This window comes from Zosterops lateralis (genome assembly GCF_965231275.1).
Source record: "Zosterops lateralis genome assembly, chromosome: 3".
Classification (NCBI taxonomy): Eukaryota; Metazoa; Chordata; class Aves; order Passeriformes; family Zosteropidae; genus Zosterops; species Zosterops lateralis.
In genome coordinates, this window is record NC_139764.1 from 110,581,598 (window position 1) to 110,588,418 (window position 6,821).

Below are 6,821 nucleotides of genomic sequence, written 5' to 3' on the forward strand. Positions count from 1 at the left end.
AGAACGACTGCATTATCATGTCATTTTACTCTCTATAGACTTCTTTCTTATGCATTTGTTCCCGGATGTCTTTGCCAAGGTGGAAAGACAACATTCTTGTCTTTTTGTTAGCTAATCACCATCTTCCTGCCTGCCATGCACACATCTCGAAGCTGGCTTTCATTCCTATTTCACTCAGGTTTTACATCCACAGTATTTCTTGCCATGCAGTCATATTCATAAGTCCTTCCTGTCCCGTCTTTCCCAACACCCCTCCTCCTCAACAGTGGACCAGGAAGAGCAGCAATGACTCAGACCATCTCTCGAGCTACCCCCTTGAGAGCTGATCAATAAAGGCTTTTTAAGGAGAAAACATTGTCTCCTCCCCATTTTTAACACTCGCAGGGATAAGGAGGTGATACCTCGCAGGGATAAGGATCAAACACAGATCTTCCAGGGCAAGTTTATTAAAATTTATTGAGATGTATAGACTACGACATATAAACACCTTAGCTGAGCATTCTGGCATTGCTCACATTATTGCTGATCTCCCAAAGGAAAATAAAATAATAATAACAATGATAAAAGAATAGCTATTCTGGGGGCCAAAGGAAGAACTTTGCATCCTCTCACAGTCACAAACTCCTGCAGGCTGGTGACCTCTCGGGGACAGATGTTGGTTGACACAATAAAATTTCAGCAGCAAAACATTTTAAAAAATGGCAAATACAATTTTTTTCTGGGTGGTTCAAGCATTGCTTTGGATTTTCTTCAAGTCATTGAGGCTGTTTGCGGAGGGGTTTGTTCTCTTTCTGTTGTTCACATTGTGGCCCGTGCCTCCATGTGCCAAATGCATATTTTCTGCTCAGAATTCCAGATTTTCCAATGGGATGATGCATCCCTTAAACTGCCAGCAGCTCTGGTTAGCCCATCTGAGATGTCAGTGATCACTAATCATACTGCAGAAAAAAATGGAAGAAACTTTCAGATTTTGCACTTACAACCAGAAAAGGAATTAAATAAAATGTACAGAAGGGGTTGAATGAACACCAAGGGCTGATATTCCTGAATCCAATTCTTCAGGATAGTCACAGTCCTGCTGCTGCTGAATTTTAATCATAAATTGCTTTTCTATTCAGTTAATCATGAATTGACCACACTCTGTGCCTGAAGCTACCTACTCTTCTTAAAATTTCTGGTATGGAAAAAAGTGTTTCTGCTGCTCATGCTTTGTTTTTAGCATCTCTTCCTATGAATCTTGAAGAAAGTTTAAGTAAGTTTATCCAAAAATGAAAGTATTTATTTGCAGCATTTAACAGGGAAAAAAAGAACCAGCAAATGAAATGTTAGAATCAGTGGAGGCAGAGTGTAAATATTCAGGGATATTTGTTGCTGCAGTTTGATATTGGAATAAAGATATGGGGTGAACTTTAGGATTCCACTAAGGGATTTGAGGGGAAAAAGAATAAATTAATCCCAGAAATAAAGAATTATTTTGATTTGAATGGGCTTCAAAGACTATCTGGTTCCAACTCCCTACCGTGGGCAGGGACACCTTTCACTAGACCAAATATTTTGATTTTGTCCAGAAGAGGAAGTTGATGGAACCTGAGAAAAAAAGATCTGGGAAAACATGACTTTCAGGCTGTCCTTCCAACTATGGGACCAGGCAGCCTTTGCAAGGTGGAACATGCAGGTTTCCTATGAATCTGACTCAAAAATCCCAGACCTCAGGACAGTGCACATGGAGAGATGTGCCCTTGGAAGCCAGTACTACTCATCATGAGCAGCTTCAACCAGCTAATGGGAACAGCAGCAAAATGAGCTCATTTCTGGCTAATTAATTCCCTCTGCCAAAGAGGTTTCACTGTGACCTTTCCCACGAGGCACTTGAGCTGCATCATTAATGCCACAGAGGGAAGCGGTGAGGAAATCCTCAGGAAATCCTATATCTGAGTGTGCAGAGTCTCTGCTCTTTGCCAGCTTGTGCTGGAGGAGTAAAGGGCAGACTGGATGCACAAAAATGAATGATAAATGAGTAATAAACCCCAAGAAATCCCTGGGAATGTTCAAGGCCAGGTTGGACGGGGCTTGGAGCAGCTTGATCTTGTTGAAAGTGTCCATGACAATGGGGGTGGAATAGATGACCTGGAAAGGCCCCTTCCAACCCTTCTGTGGGTGTGGGATCCATCACCTCCTGGACTCACCACGGTCCTACAGCAGGGAATTCCCTGCTGGCAGCGTCCAAAGGCTCTGGTGTGGGGCGGGGGGCAGCGGTGGCTGGAGCAGGACCCCCCAGCCTGTCTGCACTGCACCTCTGTGCTGGGGGCACGCAGGAAACCTGGGGACAATTACAAAAAAAACCCAATGCAGAATGGTGATTTGCCTTCCCAGGCTGTAGCATGGCAGCAATGTTGAAGGTTAGGTCACTTCCACGCCATTAAATTCCCTTATTTTCCAAATTTGGAGGGTTCAGTGCATCCATTTGGTGTCTGGTCACTGGTAAAAATGTGCCCAACACTCTGGCAGCCCTTTGGCCATAAGCAAAAGGGACTAAACCCCTTTCTATTTCTATTTCTATTTCTATTTCTATTTCTATTTCTATTTCTACTTCCATTTCCATTTCCATTTCCATTTCCATTTCCATTTCTTCCTCTTCCTAATCCTATTCCTATTTTTTCCTATTCCTATTCCTATTCCTATTCCTATTCCTATTCCTATTCCTATTCCTATTCCTATTCCTGTTCCTGTTCATATTCCTCTTATTTCTATTTTTGTTCGTATTCTTATTTGTATTTTTTTCCATACTCACAATTTTCCCTCTGCATTTCCTTAGAGTTTATTTCACTCTTACCTGAAGTGCCCTGGAGCATTAAGAGGAGAACAGCAAAGAAAAAGGAAAAGATCTTCATGTCCGAATTCAGTGCCACCAAATACAGCAGATGCTAAGAAAAAAACCATAAAGAAGTCATGCATGTGACCTGCACTTGTCATCACCCACCACAAACACTATGAATGACAAATTAACTGCAATTTTTAAATAAATATTGGCCATTATGTAATAAAGTAAATGTTCAAGAATGAATCTATAGAAATAACAGGAAAATAAATTAAACAAAGATAAATTTGAATATATACTGCATAACATTGGTAAAATGTATTTATGACTAAAAATATTTTTATCAATTTTTTTATTTGAGCAACTCTGCTGAGTCTGGCTGGGATGGAGTTAACTTTAATCATGGCAGCTCATACAGTACAGTGCTTCATGTTCAAAGCAAGTTATTTAATGACTAAAATATCCATTTCATTTAATTAATAACTTAAGCTTTTCCAATTTCTTTGAATATAAACCCCTAAAAGCTTTAATTACTCAAATAATGGTAATTTTTTCGCTTACAAGCCAGTAACTACTCCTTGAGATATGAGATATCTTACAGAAAATCTAAGGAGCCATCTATCCATCCTGGAAGCCCTGAACTGTCTCTCCCCCATCATTTCTCACTGCAGATTCCAGCTACCTTTGGAAAATAATACCAACTAATTTAGTAATTAAGAATCACCATCACTGAGGGTAATAATCAGCATTACTGAAATCCCAAGCACTGACCATTTCAGATATTCACAGGGCTTTAGTTAACCTGCAGTATTCTACATCTCTGATGATTAATTTCTTTTTGGAGGAGCAACAAATTTGATCAAAAATTACTTGTTTTTCTCCTCTTTGGTTGAAATTGGTGCGAAAACTGCACCTTTAGCTCAGCCAAGAGGACCTGAGGAGAGGGTCCCACCTGGTTCCACTCCAGGGGATCTCCACAGAGTGATGTCTCACCCCAGAAAAACTGGTTTTATACATTCTGTGGGTGACAGAGCTGCCACAGACCAGCTGGCCAAGGACATGGACTTGTCCCAGCAATTCCCAGCAGCTGATGGGGGATGGTGAGTGCTCATGAACTCCCTCCCCTTTCCCTGGAACAGGAGTTGGCTCTTCCCAAAAATGCCTCGCACTGCCCCGGTGTGTGCCCAACACTTTGATCCCTCCTGGGAGGTGGGAAACGATGGCCTGGGACACACAGTTTGGGATCCAGGGGGAATTAACCCTGCAGGGCTGGAGCCTGGGGGTGCATCCACAGCCGCATAACAGCTGAATTAGGGAAGGTCACATTTTGCAATGACTCCCCAGTGTGAAATAAAGGTGAGACTCCTCAGTGTTCATGGAATCCCAGACTGGTTTGGGTTGGAAGGGACCTTAAAACTCAGCCCATTCCACCCCCTGCCATGGGCAAGGACACCTTCCACTGTCCCAGGCTGCTCCAAGTCCCAACCTGTCCTTAGACACTTCCAGTGATCCAGGGGCAGTCACAGCTTCTGTAGGCACCTTGTGCCAGCCTCCCCACCCTCACAGGGAGCAATTCCTTCCCAATATCCCATCTAGCCCTGCCCTCTTGCAGTGGGAAGCCATTCCCCATATCCTGTCCCTTCATCCCATGTCCCAAGCCCTTCTCCAGCTCTCCTGGGGCCCCTTTAGGGTCTGGAAGGGGCTCTGAGCTCTCCCTGGATCCTTCTCTTCTCCAGGTGAGCACCCCCAGCTCTCCCATCCTGGCTCCAGAGCAGAGGGGCTCCAGCTCTTGGAACATCTCTGTGGATTCCTCTGGACTCTCTCCATGTCCTTATTTTGGGGACCCCAGGTAGGATGTCACAAGAGCAAATTGCCCTCCCTTGACTTGCTGGTCACTCTTTCATTCTCAGGGATTTGCCACAACCGTGTTCTGCTTGTCCCACAGAAAATAATTTTGTTTGAATAATTAATTCCAGGGAAGCACCTGCTTCCACACAGCCTTTCTGGTTCCAGGTGGCCAAAGGAAACAACTTTCACAAAAATATTTTGGTCAAATATGTGCCCTCAGAGGGTCTGGACTACAGAAACTGATGGCAGCACTGGTTTAACCTGAACCCTGAAGGCACCTGTGAGCCCAGATATTGTGTTTTCATTCATAGCACCAAAAGAAATTGTGTTTTCAGATATTGTGTTTTCATTCATAGCACCAGGAAAAAAGCCCAGCATTCCTGTACTCCAAAGAGCATCCACCTACCCGGGTCTCTCCCAGAAGATGGCAACCAAGAGCTAATGCTGAAATTCTCCTCCAGCAAACTTCTTCAGTGAAGAGTAGGTAAATTATTCTGACAGCAGGGTTTTATGGATATTCCTTCCTTAATTATTCTGATGTCTTTTGATTCCCAGTGCTGATATGTGAGTGAATGATGTTTTCTGACAGGCCAGACTCAAAGCCCTCCCTGCTCTGCATCTGCTGTGGAATCCTGATGGACAAGAAACCAGTCACTGCTCTCAAAATCATATGGACAGGACTCGAGGGAATGGAATGAGGCAAAGTTGGGGCAGGTTTAGGTTGGATATCAGGAAAAGTCCTTCACCCAGAGGGTGGCTGGGCACTGAACTGGCTCCCCAGAAAAAGACAGCTATTTAAAATCCCATTCCTGTACAATTTAATTGGAAGAATGTGTATATTTGCTTTATAATATGGAAGAGCATTTGTTTCTATTACTTGGATTTTGATTTTGTTCTTTAACAAAAACCCAAAAAAACTTAAATAACTCAAGTGATGAAATGTAAAGAAGCAGAAATAGACAGTGTGAATATTAAATATATAAATGAGTTTTTAGAGGCACAGAGCCCTGAACTGAGATTTTGGGGTAACTCCCTGAAAAGGAGATTAAAATAGGATAAAATTATTCTTTCTTCCTGCTTTTCCACTTGGTTCATGTGCTGCCTGCCCAAAGTGGAAGAAAGCAAATCCAAGCTTAAATTTCAGGATGTGGATAAGATCTTTAACTAATTAATTTTATTTATTCTTATGATTGATGGTAAACTTCCTTTAAATAACCTAAATACTATTATTAACTCTTATTTTGATTTCAACATACTGTTATTGACTCTAAGCATTGTTTTGGCCAGTCATGATTACAAAAGTGATACATTTCACCTGTTTCTTGCCGGTTACACACAAGCAATTAAAGAATGAATATTGTAATTCAATTACTATTGCATCCTGAAAGAATTTGGATGCTAAATGTCTTACTCAGTTCCCTTTTCCTGGAGTACTGCAAAGGACATTGTGTGGAGCCCCCAAAATTATGTTCTCCAAGCAGAAATATATATTTGTATGCCTGTGCATATAATCTATAAATATTCCAGGAAAAACAAAGGCCAAATTTCTTTAAGTGCTTTATATTTTATCTTCACTGAAGAAGATGCAAATAGAGGAGAATAATCCCGATATTCTAACCTGTGATTTACTCAGGAATAGTCGGGGTATTAATTTCAGTAACTGTTTATTTAAACGTAGACAAATTCTATAGTGATATTTCTTACTCTCCTGTTTCTCTGCAGCCCTCCTAGCAAATCCACACTAATGTAGATATATTTCTATATAAGATATTGCTAAAATGAACACATGGAAGGACTCTTCTAAATCCCAGTTGATTTTTTATCACTCAGCACACCTCAGACTTTGTTCCCAGTGAACATCCAGGTGCCAGTTCCTTTGCCCACACTTAGACAAGTGCTGCCTGAGATGTCCCTGTGTCCCATCCCTCCTCCATGGCTTGCTCTCCTCTCTCCTGACCCTTTTCCACCAGTCCCAGGAGGAGATCTCAGCCAGTCCAGAGCACCCTAAATCCCTCTGGGAGCTGGCCTGAAAGCCACTGGGTTAAACCCTGTGTGTCCATATGTCACCTCAGCTTACCTGTGACAAGGGGATGTCCCCAGACACTTGAAGCAATGAGGATCCTTCACCTTCTCTCTGCCATCCTCTTTCTCCAGC

The 6,821-nt window shown here is 42.3% G+C and overlaps 1 long non-coding RNA gene across 2 annotated transcripts; it reads right to left on the reverse strand.

The window, feature by feature from the left end:
- Positions 1-430: 430 nt before the first annotated feature.
- On the reverse strand, positions 431-6,821 carry LOC310906643. Of its 2 annotated transcripts, XR_014589459.1 has the most exons (4): positions 6,744-6,821; positions 2,834-2,924; positions 2,187-2,320; positions 431-938 (listed from the first exon to the last, which is right to left on the reverse strand). It is a non-coding gene; the product is annotated as an uncharacterized lncRNA (long non-coding RNA). The 2 variants fall into 2 exon arrangements; XR_014589458.1 differs by lacking the exon at positions 2,187-2,320.